The sequence below is a fragment of the Hesperophylax consimilis genome, chromosome 13 (assembly GCF_061612785.1).
Source record: "Hesperophylax consimilis isolate HC1 chromosome 13, BYU_Hcon_1.0, whole genome shotgun sequence".
NCBI classification, from domain to species: domain Eukaryota; kingdom Metazoa; phylum Arthropoda; class Insecta; order Trichoptera; family Limnephilidae; genus Hesperophylax; species Hesperophylax consimilis.
The window spans coordinates 19,124,098-19,141,054 of NC_142848.1; positions in this window are offsets into that span (position 1 = coordinate 19,124,098).

The window sequence follows — 16,957 nt, forward strand, 5'->3', positions numbered from 1 at the left end:
TCCATAAAAATCATGATTTTTCTAAGAATCAAACTTTATGGAGATTTTGTGAGTCATTTCGATTTGTTCCACGATTCTTACCACTTTTCCAAAAATTTCAGCCCAATTGGTATCATAAAGCCCGAAAAAACTGCTTCCAAAGTTCGAACCCAAGTCTGAAATGAGCGTCCATAAAAATCATGATTTTTCTTAGAATCAAATTTTATGGGGATTTAGTGATTGATTTCGATTTGTACCACTATTCTTATCTTTATTCCAATATTTAAGCCCTTTTGGTACCATAGAGCCTGAGAAAACTGCTTCAATAGTTCGAACCCAAGTCTGAAATTTTCGTCCATTAAAATCTTGAATTTTCTAAGAGTCACACTTTATGGAGATTTTGTGATTGATTTCGATTTGTAGCACTATTCTTATCTTTATTCAAATATTTCAGCCCGTTTGGTACCATAGAGTCTGATAAAACTGCTTCCAAAGTTCGAACCCAAGTCTGAACTTAGCGTCAAATAAAATCCATGATTTTTCTAAGAATCAAAGTTAATGGAGATTTTGTTAGTGATTTCGATTTGGAGCACGATTCTTATCACTATTCCAAAATTTCAGCCCATTTGGTAACATAGAGCCTGACAAAACTGCTTCCAAAGTTCGAACCCAAGTCTGAAATTAGCTTCCATAAAAATCATGATTTTTCTAAAAAATCCAAACTTATGGAGATTTTTTGGCTGAATTCGATTTGTACCACAATTCTTACCACTTTTCCAAAATTTCAGCCCATTTGGTATCATAGAGCCTGATAAAACTGCTTCAATAGTTCGAACCCAAGTCTGAAATTAGCGTCCATTAAAATCTTGAATTTTCTAAGAGTCACACTTTAAGGAGATTTTATGATTGATTTCGATTTGTTACATTATTCTTATCTTTATTCAAATATTTCAGCCCGTTTGGTACCATAGAGTCTGATAAAACTGCTTCCAAAGTTCGAACCCAAGTCTGAACTTAGCGTCAAATAAAATTCATGATTTTTCTAAGAATCAAAGTTAATCGAGATTTTGTTACTGATTTCGATTTGGAGCACGATTCTTATCACTGTTCCAAAATTTCAGCCCATTTGGTAACATAGAGCCTGAAAAAACAGCTTCCAAAGTTCGAACCCAAGTCTGAAATTAGCGTCCATTAAAATCATGATTTTTCTAAGAGTCACACTTAATGGAGATTTTGTGATTGATTTCGATTTGTTCCACTATTTTTATCTTTCTTCCAATATTTAAGCCCCTTTGGTACCATAGAGCCTGAAAAAACTGCTTCAATAGTTCGAACCCAAGTCTGAAATTAGCGTCCATAAAAATCATGATTTTTCTAAGAATCAAACTTTATAGAGATTTTTTTACTGATTTCGATGTCTACCACTATTCTTATCTTTATTCCAATATTTCAGCCCGTTTGGTCCCAGAGAGCCTGAGAAAACTGCTTTGAAAGAAAGAACCCAAGTCAGAAATGAGCGTTAATAAAAATCATAATTTTTCTAAGAATCAAACTTTATGGAGATTTTGTGAGTCATTTCGATTTGTTCCACGATTCTTAACACTTTTCCAAAAATTTCAGCCCAATTGGTATCATAGAGCCCGAAAAAACTGCATCCAAAGTTCGAACCCAAGTTTGAAATTAGCGTCCAATAAAATCATGATTTTTCTTAGAATCAAATTTATGGAGATTTAGTGATTGATTTCGATTTGTACCACTATTCTTATCTTTATTCCAATATTTTAGCCCATTTGGTACCATAGAGCCTGAGAAAACTGCTTCTAAAGTTCGAACCCAAGTCTGAAATTAGCGTCCATAAAAATCATGATTTTTCTAAGAATCAAACTTTATGGAGATTTTGTGAGTCATTTCGATTTGTTCCACGATTCTTACCACTTTTCCAAAAATTTCAGCCCAATTGGTATCATAAAGCCCGAAAAAACTGCTTCCAAAGTTCGAACCCAAGTCTGAAATGAGCGTCCATAAAAATCATGATTTTTCTTAGAATCAAATTTTATGGGGATTTAGTGATTGATTTCGATTTGTACCACTATTCTTATCTTTATTCCAATATTTAAGCCCTTTTGGTACCATAGAGCCTGAGAAAACTGCTTCAATAGTTCGAACCCAAGTCTGAAATTTTCGTCCATTAAAATCTTGAATTTTCTAAGAGTCACACTTCATGGAGATTTTGTGATTGATTTCGATTTGTAGCACTATTCTTATCTTTATTCAAATATTTCAGCCCGTTTGGTACCATAGAGTCTGATAAAACTGCTTCCAAAGTTCGAACCCAAGTGTGAACTTAGCGTCAAATAAAATTCATGATTTTTCTAAGAATCAAAGTTAATGGGGATTTTGTTACTGATTTCGATTTGGAGCACGATTCTTATCACTGTTCCAAAATTTCAGCTCATTCGGTACCAAAGAGTCTGATAAAACTGCTTCCAAAGTTCGAACCCAAGTGTGAACTTAGCGTCAAATAAAATTCATGATTTTTCTAAGAATCAAAGTTAATGGAGATTTTGTTACTGATTTCGATTTGGAGCACGATTCTTATCACTGTTCCAAAATTTCAGCCCAATTGGTATCATAGAGCTTGAAAAAACTGCTCCCAAAGTTCGAACCCAAGTCTGAAATGAGCGTCCATAAAAATCATGATTTTTCTTAGAATCAAATTTTATGGGGGTTTAGTGATTGATTTCGATTTGTACCACTATTCTTATCTTTATTCCAATATTGAAGCCCTTTTGGTACCATAGAGCCTGAGAAAACTGCTTCAATAGTTCGAACCCAAGTCTGAAATTAGCGTCCATAAAAATCATGATTTTTCTAAGAATCAAACTTTATGGAGATTTTGTTACTGATTTCGATTTCTACCACTATTCATATCTTTATTCCAATATTTCAGCCCGTTTGGTCCCAGAGAGCCTGAGAAAACTGCTTTGTTAAAAAGAACCCAAGTCTGAAATGAGCGTTAATAAAAATGATAATTTTTCTAAGAATCAAACTTTATGGAGATTTTGTGAGTCATTTCGATTTGTTCCACGATTCTTACCACTTTTCCAAAAATTTCAGCCCAATTGGTATCATAGAGCCCGAAAAAACTGCTTCCAAAGTTCGAACCCAAGTCTGAAATTAGCGTCCATAAAAATCATGATTTTTCTAAAAAATCCAAACTTATGGAAATTTTGTGACTGAATTCGATTTGTACAACAATTCTTACCACTTTTCCAAAATTTCAGCCCATTTAGTATCATAGAGCCTGATAAAACTGCTTCCAAAGTTCGAACCCAAGTCTGAAATGAGCGTCCATATAAATCATGATTTTTCTTAGAATAAATTTTATGGGGATTTAGTGATTGATTTCGATTTGTACCACTATTCTTATCTTTATTCCAATATTTTAGCCCATTTGGTACCATAGAGCCTGAGAAAACTGCTTCAATAGTTCGAAACCAAGTCTGAAATTAGCGTCCATTAAAATCTTGAATTTTCTAAGAGTCACACTTGATGGAGATTTTGTGATTGATTTCGATTTGTAGCACTATTCTTATCTTTATTCAATTATTTCAGCCCGTTTGGTCCCATAGAGCCTGAGAAAACTGCTTTGAAAGAAAGAACCCAATTCTGAAATGAGCGTTAATAAAAATCATGATTTTTCTAAGAATCAAACTTTATGGAGATTTTGTGAGTCATTTCGATTTGTTCCACGATTCTTACCACTTTTCCAAAATTTCAGCCCAATTAGTATCATAGAGCTTGAAAAAACTGCTCCCAAAGTTCGAACCCAAGTCTGAAATGAGCGTCCATAAAAATCATGATTTTTCTTAGAATCAAATTTTATGGGGATTTAGTGATTGATTTCGATTTGTACCAATATTCTTATCTTTATTCCAATATTTAAGCCCATTTGGTACCATAGAGCCTGAGAAAACTGCTTCCAAAGTTCGAACCCAAGTCTGAAATGAGCGTCCATAAAAATCATGATTTTTCTTAGAATCAAATTTTATGGGGATTTAGTTATTGATTTCGATTTGGACCACTATTCTTATCTTTATTCCAATATTGAAGCCCTTTTGGTACCATAGAGCCTGAGAAAACTGCTTCAATAGTTCGAACCCAAGTCTGAAATTGGCGTCCATTAAAATCTTGAATTTTCTAAGAGTCACACTTTATGGAGATTTTGTGATTGATTTCGATTTGTAGCACTATTCTTATCTTTATTCAAATATTTCAGCCCGTTTGGTACCATAGAGTCTGATAAAACTGCTTCCAAAGTTCGAACCCAAGTCTGATTTTAGCGTCAAATTAAATTCATGATTTTTCTAAGAATCAAAGTGAATGGTGATTTTGTTTCTGATTTCGATTTGGAGCACGATTCTTATCACTGTTCCAAAATTTCAGCCCATTTGGTACCATAGAGTCTGATAAAACTGCTTCCAAAGTTCGAACCCAAGTGTGAACTTAGCGTCAAATAAAAATCATGATTTTTCTAAGAATCAAAGTTAATGGAGATTTAGTGATTGATTTCGATTTGTACCACTATTCTTATCTTTATTCCAATATTGAAGCCCTTTTGGTACCATAGAGCCTGAGAAAACTGCTTCAATAGTTCGAACCCAAGTCTGAAATTAGCGTCCATAAAAATCATGATTTTTCTAAGAATCAAAGTTAATGGAGATTTTGTTAGTGATTTCGATTTCGAGCACGATTCTTATCACTGTTCCAAAATTTCAGCCCATTTGGTAACATAGAGCCTGACAAAACTGCTTCCAAAGTTCGAACCCAAGTCTGAAATTAGCTTCCATAAAAATCATGATTTTTCTAAAAAATCCAAACTTATGGAGATTTTTTGGCTGAATTCGATTTGTACCACAATTCTTACCACTTTTCCAAAATTTCAGCCCAATTGGTATCATAGAGCCTGATAAAACTGCTTCAATAGTTCGAACCCAAGTCTGAAATTAGCGTCCATTAAAATCTTGAATTTTCTAAGAGTCACACTTTAAGGAGATTTTATGATTGATTTCGATTTGTAGCATTATTCTTATCTTTATTCAAATATTTCAGCCCGTTTGGTACCATAGAGCCTGAAAAAACTGCTTCCAAAGTTCGAACCCAAGTCGGAAATTAGCGTCCATTAAAATCATGATTTTTCTAAGAGTCACACTTAATGGAGATTTTGTGATTGATTTCGATTTGTTCCACTATTTTTATCTTTCTTCCAATATTTAAGCCCCTTTGGTACCATAGAGCCTGAAAAAACTGCTTCAATAGTTCGAACCCAAGTCTGAAATTAGCGTCCATAAAAATCATGATTTTTCTAAGAATCAAACTTTATAGAGATTTTTTGACTGATTTCGATGTCTACCACTATTCTTATCTTTATTCCAATATGTCAGCCCGTTTGGTCCCAGAGAGCCTGAGAAAACTGCTTTGAAAGAAAGAACACAAGTCAGAAATGAGCGTTAATAAAAATCATAATTTTTCTAAGAATCAAACTTTATGGAGATTTTGTGAGTCATTTCGATTTGTTCCACGATTCTTAACACTTTTCCAAAAATTTCAGCCCAATTGGTATCATAGAGCCCGAAAAAACTGCATCCAAAGTTCGAACCCAAGTTTGAAATTAGCGTCCATTAAAATCATGATTTTTCTTAGAATCAAATTTATGGAGATTTAGTGATTGATTTCGATTTGTACCACTATTCTTATCTTTATTCCAATATTTTAGCCCATTTGGTACCATAGAGCCTGAGAAAACTGCTTCTAAAGTTCGAACCCAAGTCTGAAATTAGCGTCCATAAGAATCATGATTTTTCTAAGAATCAAACTTTATGGAGATTTTGTGAGTCATTTCGATTTGTTCCACGATTCTTACCACTTTTCCAAAAATTTCAGCCCAATTGGTATCATAAAGCCCGAAAAAACTGCTTCCAAAGTTCGAACCCAAGTCTGAAATGAGCGTCCATAAAAATCATGATTTTTCTTAGAATCAAATTTTATGGGGATTTAGTGATTGATTTCGATTTGTACCACTATTCTTATCTTTATTCCAATATTTAAGCCCTTTTGGTACCATAGAGCCTGAGAAAACTGCTTCAATAGTTCGAACCCAAGTCTGAAATTTTCGTCCATTAAAATCTTGAATTTTCTAAGAGTCACACTTTATGGAGATTTTGTGATTGATTTCGATTTGTAGCACTATTCTTATCTTTATTCAAATATTTCAGCCCGTTTGGTACCATAGAGTCTGATAAAACTGCTTCCAAAGTTCGAACCCAAGTCTCAACTTAGCGTCAAATAAAATCCATGATTTTTCTAAGAATCAAAGTTAATGGAGATTTTGTTAGTGATTTCGATTTGGAGCACGATTCTTATCACTGTTCCAAAATTTCAGCCCATTTGGTAACATAGAGCCTGACAAAACTGCTTCCAAAGTTCGAACCCAAGTCTGAAATAAGCTTCCATAAAAATCATGATTTTTCTAAAAAATCCAAACTTATGGAGATTTTTTGGCTGAATTCGATTTGTACCACAATTCTAACCACTTTTCCAAAATTTCAGCCCATTTGGTATCATAGAGCCTGATAAAACTGCTTCCAAAGTTCGAACCCAGTCTGAAATGAGCGTCCATAAAAATCATGATTTTTCTTAGAATCAAATTTTATGGGGATTTAGTGATTGATTTCGATTTGTACCAATATTCTTATCTTTATTCCAATATTTAAGCCCATTTGGTACCATAGAGCCTGAGAAAACTGCTTCCAAAGTTCGAACCCAAGTCTGAAATGAGCGTCCATAAAAATCATGATTTTTCTTAGAATCAAATTTTATGGGGATTTAGTTATTGATTTCGATTTGTACCACTATTCTTATCTTTATTCCAATATTGAAGCCCTTTTGGTACCATAGAGCCTGAGAAAACTGCTTCAATAGTTCGAACCCAAGTCTGAAATTGGCGTCCATTAAAATCTTGAATTTTCTAAGAGTCACACTTTATGGAGATTTTGTGATTGATTTCGATTTGTAGCACTATTCTTATCTTTATTCAAATATTTCTGCCCGTTTGGTACCATAGAGTCTGATAAAACTGCTTCCAAAGTTCGAACCCAAGTGTGAACTTAGCGTCAAATAAAAATCATGATTTTTCTAAGAATCAAAGTTAATGGAGATTTAGTGATTGATTTCGATTTGTACCACTATTCTTATCTTTATTCCAATATTGAAGCCCTTTTGGTACCATAGAGCCTGAGAAAACTGCTTCAATAGTTCGAACCCAAGTCTGAAATTAGCGTCCATAAAAATCATGATTTTTCTAAGAATCAAAGTTAATGGAGATTTTGTTAGTGATTTCGATTTGGAGCACGATTCTTATCACTGTTCCAAAATTTCAGCCCATTTGGTAACATAGAGCCTGACAAAACTGCTTCCAAAGTTCGAACCCAAGTCTGAAATTAGCTTCCATAAAAATCATGATTTTTCTAAAAAATCCAAACTTATGGAGATTTTTTGGCTGAATTCGATTTGTACCACAATTCTAACCACTTTTCCAAAATTTCAGCCCATTTGGTATCATAGAGCCTGATAAAACTGCTTCAATAGTTCGAACCCAAGTCTGAAATTAGCGTCCATTAAAATCTTGAATTTTCTAAGAGTCACACTTTAAGGAGATTTTATGATTGATTTCGATTTGTAGCATTATTCTTATCTTTATTCAAATATTTCAGCCCGTTTGGTACCATAGAGTCTGATAAAACTGCTTCCAAAGTTCGAACCCAAGTCTGAACTTAGCGTCAAATAAAATTCATGATTTTTCTAAGAATCAAAGTTAATCGAGATTTTGTTACTGATTTCGATTTGGAGCACGATTCTTATCACTGTTCCAAAATTTCAGCCCATTTGGTAACATAGAGCCTGAAAAAACTGCTTCCAAAGTTCGAACCCAAGTCTGAAATTAGCGTCCATTAAAATCATGATTTTTCTAAGAGTCACACTTAATGGAGATTTTGTGATTGATTTCGATTTGTTCCACTATTTTTATCTTTCTTCCAATATTTAAGCCCCTTTGGTACCATAGAGCCTGAAAAAACTGCTTCAATAGTTCGAACCCAAGTCTGAAATTAGCGTCCATAAAAATCATGATTTTTCTAAGAATCAAACTTTATAGAGATTTTTTGACTGATTTCGATGTCTACCACTATTCTTATCTTTATTCCAATATTTCAGCCCGTTTGGTCCCAGAGAGCCTGAGAAAACTGCTTTGAAAGAAAGAACACAAGTCAGAAATGAGCGTTAATAAAAATCATAATTTTTCTAAGAATCAAACTTTATGGAGATTTTGTGAGTCATTTCGATTTGTTCCACGATTCTTAACGATTTTCCAAAAATTTCAGCCCAATTGGTATCATAGAGCCCGAAAAAACTGCATCCAAAGTTCGAACCCAAGTTTGAAATTAGCGTCCATTAAAATCATGATTTTTCTTAGAATCAAATTTATGGAGATTTAGTGATTGATTTCGATTTGTACCACTATTCTTATCTTTATTCCAATATTTTAGCCCATTTGGTACCATAGAGCCTGAGAAAACTGCTTCTTAAGTTCGAACCCAAGTCTGAAATTAGCGTCCATAAAAATCATGATTTTTCTAAGAATCAAAGTTAATGGAGATTTTGTTAGTGATTTCGATTTGGAGCACGATTCTTATCACTGTTCCAAAATTTCAGCCCATTTGGTAACATAGAGCCTGACAAAACTGCTTCCAAAGTTCGAACCCAAGTCTGAAATTAGCTTCCATAAAAATCATGATTTTTCTAAAAAATCCAAACTTATGGAGATTTTTTGGCTGAATTCGATTTGTACCACAATTCTAACCACTTTTCCAAAATTTCAGCACATTTGGTATCATAGAGCCTGATAAAACTGCTTCAATAGTTCGAACCCAAGTCTGAAATTAGCGTCCATTAAAATCTTGAATTTTCTAAGAGTCACACTTTATGGAGATTTTGTGATTGATTTCGATTTGTAGCACTATTCTTATCTTTATTCAAATATTTCAGCCCGTTTGGTACCATAGAGTCTGATAAAACTGCTTCCAAAGTTCGAACCCAAGTCTGATTTTAGCGTCAAATAAAATTCATGATTTTTCTAAGAATCAAAGTTAATCGAGATTTTGTTACTGATTTCGATTTGGAGCACGATTCTTATCACTGTTCCAAAATTTCAGCCCATTTGGTAACATAGAGCCTGAAAAAACTGCTTCCAAAGTTCGAACCCAAGTCTGAAATTAGCGTCCATTAAAATCATGATTTTTCTAAGAGTCACACTTAATGGAGATTTTGTGATTGATTTCGATTTGTTCCACTATTTTTATCTTTCTTCCAATATTTAAGCCCCTTTGGTACCATAGAGCCTGAAAAAACTGCTTCAATAGTTCGAACCCAAGACTGAAATTAGCGTCCATAAAAATCATGATTTTTCTAAGAATCAAACTTTATAGAGATTTTTTGACTGATTTCGATGTCTACCACTATTCTTATCTTTATTCCAATATGTCAGCCCGTTTGGTCCCAGAGAGCCTGAGAAAACTGCTTTGAAAGAAAGAACACAAGTCAGAAATGAGCGTTAATAAAAATCATAATTTTTCTAAGAATCAAACTTTATGGAGATTTTGTGAGTCATTTCGATTTGTTCCACGATTCTTACCACTTTTCCAAAAAATTCAGCCCAATTGGTATCATAAAGCCCGAAAAAACTGCTTCCAAAGTTCGAACCCAAGTCTGAAATGAGCGTCCATAAAAATCATGATTTTTCTTAGAATCAAATTTTATGGGGATTTAGTGATTGATTTCGATTTGTACCACTATTCTTATCTTTATTCCAATATTTAAGCCCTTTTGGTACCATAGAGCCTGAGAAAACTGCTTCAATAGTTCGAACCCAAGTCTGAAATTTCGGTCCATTAAAATCTTGAATTTTCTAAGAGTCACACTTTATGGAGATTTTGTGATTGATTTCGATTTGTAGCACTATTCTTATCTTTATTCAAATATTTCAGCCCGTTTGTTACCATAGAGTCTGATAAAACTGCTTCCAAAGTTCGAACCCAAGTCTGAACTTAGCGTCAAATAAAATCCATGATTTTTCTAAGAATCAAAGTTAATGGAGATTTTGTTAGTGATTTCGATTTGGAGCACGATTCTTATCACTGTTCCAAAATTTCAGCCCATTTGGTAACATAGAGCCTGACAAAACTGCTTCCAAAGTTCGAACCCAAGTCTGAAATAAGCTTCCATAAAAATCATGATATTTCTAAAAAATCCAAACTTATGGAGATTTTTTGGCTGAATTCGATTTGTACCACAATTCTAACCACTTTTCCAAAATTTCAGCCCATTTGGTATCATAGAGCCTGATAAAACTGCTTCCAAAGTTCGAACCCAAGTCTGAAATGAGCGTCCATAAAAATCATGATTTTTCTTAGAATCAAATTTTATGGGGATTTAGTGATTGATTTCGATTTGTACCAATATTCTTATCTTTATTCCAATATTTAAGCCCATTTGGTACCATAGAGCCTGAGAAAACTGCTTCCAAAGTTCGAACCCAAGTCTGAAATGAGCGTCCATAAAAATCATGATTTTTCTTAGAATCAAATTTTATGGGGATTTAGTTATTGATTTCGATTTGTACCACTATTCTTATCTTTATTCCAATATTGAAGCCCTTTTGGTACCATAGAGCCTGAGAAAACTGCTTCAATAGTTCGAACCCAAGTCTGAAATTGGCGTCCATTAAAATCTTGAATTTTCTAAGAGTCACACTTTATGGAGATTTTGTGATTGATTTCGATTTGTAGCACTATTCTTATCTTTATTCAAATATTTCAGCCCGTTTGGTACCATAGAGTCTGATAAAACTGCTTCCAAAGTTCGAACCCAAGTCTGATTTTGGCGTCAAATTAAATTCATGATTTTTCTAAGAATCAAAGTTAATGGTGATTTTGTTTCTGATTTCGATTTGGAGCACGATTCTTATCACTGTTCCAAAATTTCAGCCCATTTGGTACCATAGAGTCTGATAAAACTGCTTCCAAAGTTCGAACCCAAGTGTGAACTTAGCGTCAAATAAAAATCATGATTTTTCTAAGAATCAAAGTTAATGGAGATTTAGTGATTGATTTCGATTTGTACCACTATTCTTATCTTTATTCCAATATTGAAGCCCTTTTGGTACCATAGAGCCTGAGAAAACTGCTTCAATAGTTCGAACCCAAGTCTGAAATTAGCGTCCATAAAAATCATGATTTTTCTAAGAATCAAAGTTAATGGAGATTTTGTTAGTGATTTCGATTTGGAGCACGATTCTTATCACTGTTCCAAAATTTCAGCCCATTTGGTAACATAGAGCCTGACAAAACTGCTTCCAAAGTTCGAACCCAAGTCTGAAATTAGCTTCCATAAAAATCATGATTTTTCTAAAAAATCCAAACTTATGGAGATTTTTTGGCTGAATTCGATTTGTACCACAATTCTAACCACTTTTCCAAAATTTCAGCCCATTTGGTATCATAGAGCCTGATAAAACTGCTTCAATAGTTCGAACCCAAGTCTGAAATTAGCGTCCATTAAAATCTTGAATTTTCTAAGAGTCACACTTTAAGGAGATTTTATGATTGATTTCGATTTGTAGCATTATTCTTATCTTTATTCAAATATTTCAGCCCGTTTGGTACCATAGAGTCTGATAAAACTGCTTCCAAAGTTCGAACCCAAGTCTGAACTTAGCGTCAAATAAAATTCATGATTTTTCTCAGAATCAAAGTTAATCGAGATTTTGTTACTGATTTCGATTTGGAGCACGATTCTTATCACTGTTCCAAAATTTCAGCCCATTTGGTAACATAGAGCCTGAAAAAACTGCTTCCAAAGTTCGAACCCAAGTCTGAAATTAGCGTCCATTAAAATCATGATTTTTCTAAGAGTCACACTTAATGGAGATTTTGTGATTGATTTCGATTTGTTCCACTATTTTTATCTTTCTTCCAATATTTAAGCCCCTTTGGTACCATAGAGCCTGAAAAAACTGCTTCAATAGTTCGAACCCAAGTCTGAAATTAGCTTCCATAAAAATCATGATTTTTCTAAGAATCAAACTTTATAGAGATTTTTTGACTGATTTCGATGTCTACCACTATTCTTATCTTTATTCCAATATTTCAGCCCGTTTGGTCCCAGAGAGCCTGAGAAAACTGCTTTGAAAGAAAGAACACAAGTCAGAAATGAGCGTTAATAAAAATCATAATTTTTCTAAGAATCAAACTTTATGGAGATTTTGTGAGTCATTTCGATTTGTTCCACGATTCTTAACGATTTTCCAAAAATTTCAGCCCAATTGGTATCATAGAGCCCGAAAAAACTGCATCCAAAGTTCCAACCCAAGTTTGAAATTAGCGTCCATTAAAATCATGATTTTTCTTAGAATCAAATTTATGGAGATTTAGTGATTGATTTCGATTTGTACCACTATTCTTATCTTTATTCCAATATTTTAGCCCATTTGGTACCATAGAGCCTGAGAAAACTGCTTCTAAAGTTCGAACCCAAGTCTGAAATTAGCGTCCATAAAAATCATGATTTTTCTAAGAATCAAACTTTATGGAGATTTTGTGAGTCATTTCGATTTGTTCCACGATTCTTACCACTTTTCCAAAAATTTCAGCCCAATTGGTATCATAAAGCCCGAAAAAACTGCATCCAAAGTTCGAACCCAAGTTTGAAATTAGCGTCCATTAAAATCATGATTTTTCTTAGAATCAAATTTATGGAGATTTAGTGATTGATTTCGATTTGTACCACTATTCTTATCTTTATTCCAATATTTTAGCCCATTTGGTACCATAGAGCCTGAGAAAACTGCTTCAATAGTTCGAACCCAAGTCTGAAATTAGCGTCCATAAAAATCATGATTTTTCTAAGAATCAAACTTTATGGAGATTTTGTTACTGATTTCGATTTCTACCACTATTCATATCTTTATTCCAATATTTCAGCCCGTTTGGTCCCAGAGAGCCTGAGAAAACTGCTTTGTTAGAAAGAACCCAAGTCTGAAATGAGCGTTAATAAAAATGATAATTTTTCTAAGAATCAAACTTTATTGAGATTTTGTGAGTCATTTCGATTTGTTCCACGATTCTTACCACTTTTCCAAAAATTTCAGCCCAATTGGTATCATAGAGCCCGAAAAAACTGCTTCCAAAGTTCGAACCCAAGTCTGAAATTAGCGTCCATAAAAATCATGATTTTTCTAAAAAATCCAAACTTATGGAGATTTTGTGACTGAATTCGATTTGTACAACAATTCTTACCACTTTTCCAAAATTTCAGCCCATTTAGTATCATAGAGCCTGATAAAACTGCTTCCAAAGTTCGAACCCAAGTCTGAAATGAGCGTCCATATAAATCATGATTTTTCTTAGAATAAATTTTATGGGGATTTGGTGATTGATTTCGATTTGTACCACTATTCTTATCTTTATTCCAATATTTTAGCCCATTTGGTACCATAGAGCCTGAGAAAACTGCTTCCAAAGTTCGAACCCAAGTCTGAAATGAGCGTCCATAAAAATCATGATTTTTCTTAGAATCAAATTTTATGGGGATTTAGTTATTGATTTCGATTTGTACCACTATTCTTATCTTTATTCCAATATTGAAGCCCTTTTGGTACCATAGAGCCTGAGAAAACTGCTTCAATAGTTCGAACCCAAGTCTGAAATTGGCGTCCATTAAAATCTTGAATTTTCTAAGAGTCACACTTTATGGAGATTTTGTGATTGATTTCGATTTGTAGCACTATTCCTATCTTTATTCAAATATTTCAGCCCGTTTGGTACCATAGAGTCTGATAAAACTGCATCCAAAGTTCGAACCCAAGTTCGTCAATTAAAATTATGATTTTTCTTAGAATCAAATTTATGGAGATTTAGTGATTGATTTCGATTTGTACCACTATTCTTATCTTTATTCCAATATTTTAGCCCATTTGGTACCATAGAGCCTGAGAAAACTGCTTCAATAGTTCGAACCCAAGTCTGAAATTAGCGTCCATAAAAATCATGATTTTTCTAAGAATCAAACTTTATGGAGATTTTGTTACTGATTTCGATTTCTTCCACTATTCATATCTTTATTCCAATATTTCAGCCCGTTTGGTCCCAGAGAGCCTGAGAAAACTGCTTTGTTAGAAAGAACCCAAGTCTGAAATGAGCGTTAATAAAAATGATAATTTTTCTAAGAATCAAACTTTATGGAGATTTTGTGAGTCATTTCGATTTGTTCCACGATTCTTACCACTTTTCCAAAAATTTCAGCCCAATTGGTATCATAGAGCCCGAAAAAACTGCTTCCAAAGTTCGAACCCAAGTCTGAAATTAGCGTCCATAAAAATCATGATTTTTCTAAAAAATCCAAACTTATGGAAATTTTGTGACTGAATTCGATTTGTACAACAATTCTTACCACTTTTCCAAAATTTCAGCCCATTTAGTATCATAGAGCCTGATAAAACTGCATCCAAAGTTCGAACCCAAGTTTGAAATTAGCGTCCATTAAAATCATGATTTTTCTTAGAATCAAATTTATGGAGATTTAGTGATTGATTTCGATTTGTACCACTATTCTTATCTTTATTCCAATATTTTAGCCCATTTGGTACCATAGAGCCTGAGAAAACTGCTTCAATAGTTCGAACCCAAGTCTGAAATTAGCGTCCATAAAAATCATGATTTTTCTAAGAATCAAACTTTATGGAGATTTTGTTACTGATTTCGATTTCTACCACTATTCATATCTTTATTCCAATATTTCAGCCCGTTTGGTCCCAGAGAGCCTGAGAAAACTGCTTTGTTAGAAAGAACCCAAGTCTGAAATGAGCGTTAATAAAAATGATAATTTTTCTAAGAATCAAACTTTATTGAGATTTTGTGAGTCATTTCGATTTGTTCCACGATTCTTACCACTTTTCCAAAAATTTCAGCCCAATTGGTATCATAGAGCCCGAAAAAACTGCTTCCAAAGTTCGAACCCAAGTCTGAAATTAGCGTCCATAAAAATCATGATTTTTCTAAAAAATCCAAACTTATGGAGATTTTGTGACTGAATTCGATTTGTACAACAATTCTTACCACTTTTCCAAAATTTCAGCCCATTTAGTATCATAGAGCCTGATAAAACTGCTTCCAAAGTTCGAACCCAAGTCTGAAATGAGCGTCCATATAAATCATGATTTTTCTTAGAATAAATTTTATGGGGATTTGGTGATTGATTTCGATTTGTACCACTATTCTTATCTTTATTCCAATATTTTAGCCCATTTGGTACCATAGAGCCTGAGAAAACTGCTTCCAAAGTTCGAACCCAAGTCTGAAATGAGCGTCCATAAAAATCATGATTTTTCTTAGAATCAAATTTTATGGGGATTTAGTTATTGATTTCGATTTGTACCACTATTCTTATCTTTATTCCAATATTGAAGCCCTTTTGGTACCATAGAGCCTGAGAAAACTGCTTCAATAGTTCGAACCCAAGTCTGAAATTGGCGTCCATTAAAATCTTGAATTTTCTAAGAGTCACACTTTATGGAGATTTTGTGATTGATTTCGATTTGTAGCACTATTCCTATCTTTATTCAAATATTTCAGCCCGTTTGGTACCATAGAGTCTGATAAAACTGCATCCAAAGTTCGAACCCAAGTTCGTCAATTAAAATTATGATTTTTCTTAGAATCAAATTTATGGAGATTTAGTGATTGATTTCGATTTGTACCACTATTCTTATCTTTATTCCAATATTTTAGCCCATTTGGTACCATAGAGCCTGAGAAAACTGCTTCAATAGTTCGAACCCAAGTCTGAAATTAGCGTCCATAAAAATCATGATTTTTCTAAGAATCAAACTTTATGGAGATTTTGTTACTGATTTCGATTTCTTCCACTATTCATATCTTTATTCCAATATTTCAGCCCGTTTGGTCCCAGAGAGCCTGAGAAAACTGCTTTGTTAGAAAGAACCCAAGTCTGAAATGAGCGTTAATAAAAATGATAATTTTTCTAAGAATCAAACTTTATGGAGATTTTGTGAGTCATTTCGATTTGTTCCACGATTCTTACCACTTTTCCAAAAATTTCAGCCCAATTGGTATCATAGAGCCCGAAAAAACTGCTTCCAAAGTTCGAACCCAAGTCTGAAATTAGCGTCCATAAAAATCATGATTTTTCTAAAAAATCCAAACTTATGGAAATTTTGTGACTGAATTCGATTTGTACAACAATTCTTACCACTTTTCCAAAATTTCAGCCCATTTAGTATCATAGAGCCTGATAAAACTGCTTCCAAAGTTCGAACCCAAGTCTGAAATGAGCGTCCATATAAATCATGATTTTTCTTAGAATAAATTTTATGGGGATTTAGTGATTGATTTCGATTTGTACCACTATTCTTATCTTTATTCCAATATTTTAGCCCATTTGGTACCATAGAGCCTGAGAAAACTGCTTCAATAGTTCGAACCCAAGTCTGAAATTAGCGTCCATTAAAATCTTGAATTTTCTAAGAGTCACACTTGATGGAGATTTTGTGATTGATTTCAATTTGTAGCACTATTCTTATCTTTATTCAAATATTTCAGCCCGTTTGGTCCCATAGAGCCTGAGAAAACTGTTTTGAAAGAAAGAACCCAATTCTGAAATGAGCGTTAATAAAAATCATGATTTTTCTAAGAATCAAACTTTATGGAGATTTTGTGAGTCATTTCGATTTGTTCCACGATTCTTACCACTTTTCCAAAATTTCAGCCCAATTAGTATCATAGAGCTTGAAAAAACTGCTCCCAAAGTTCGAACCCAAGTCTGAAATGAGCGTCCATAAAAATCATGA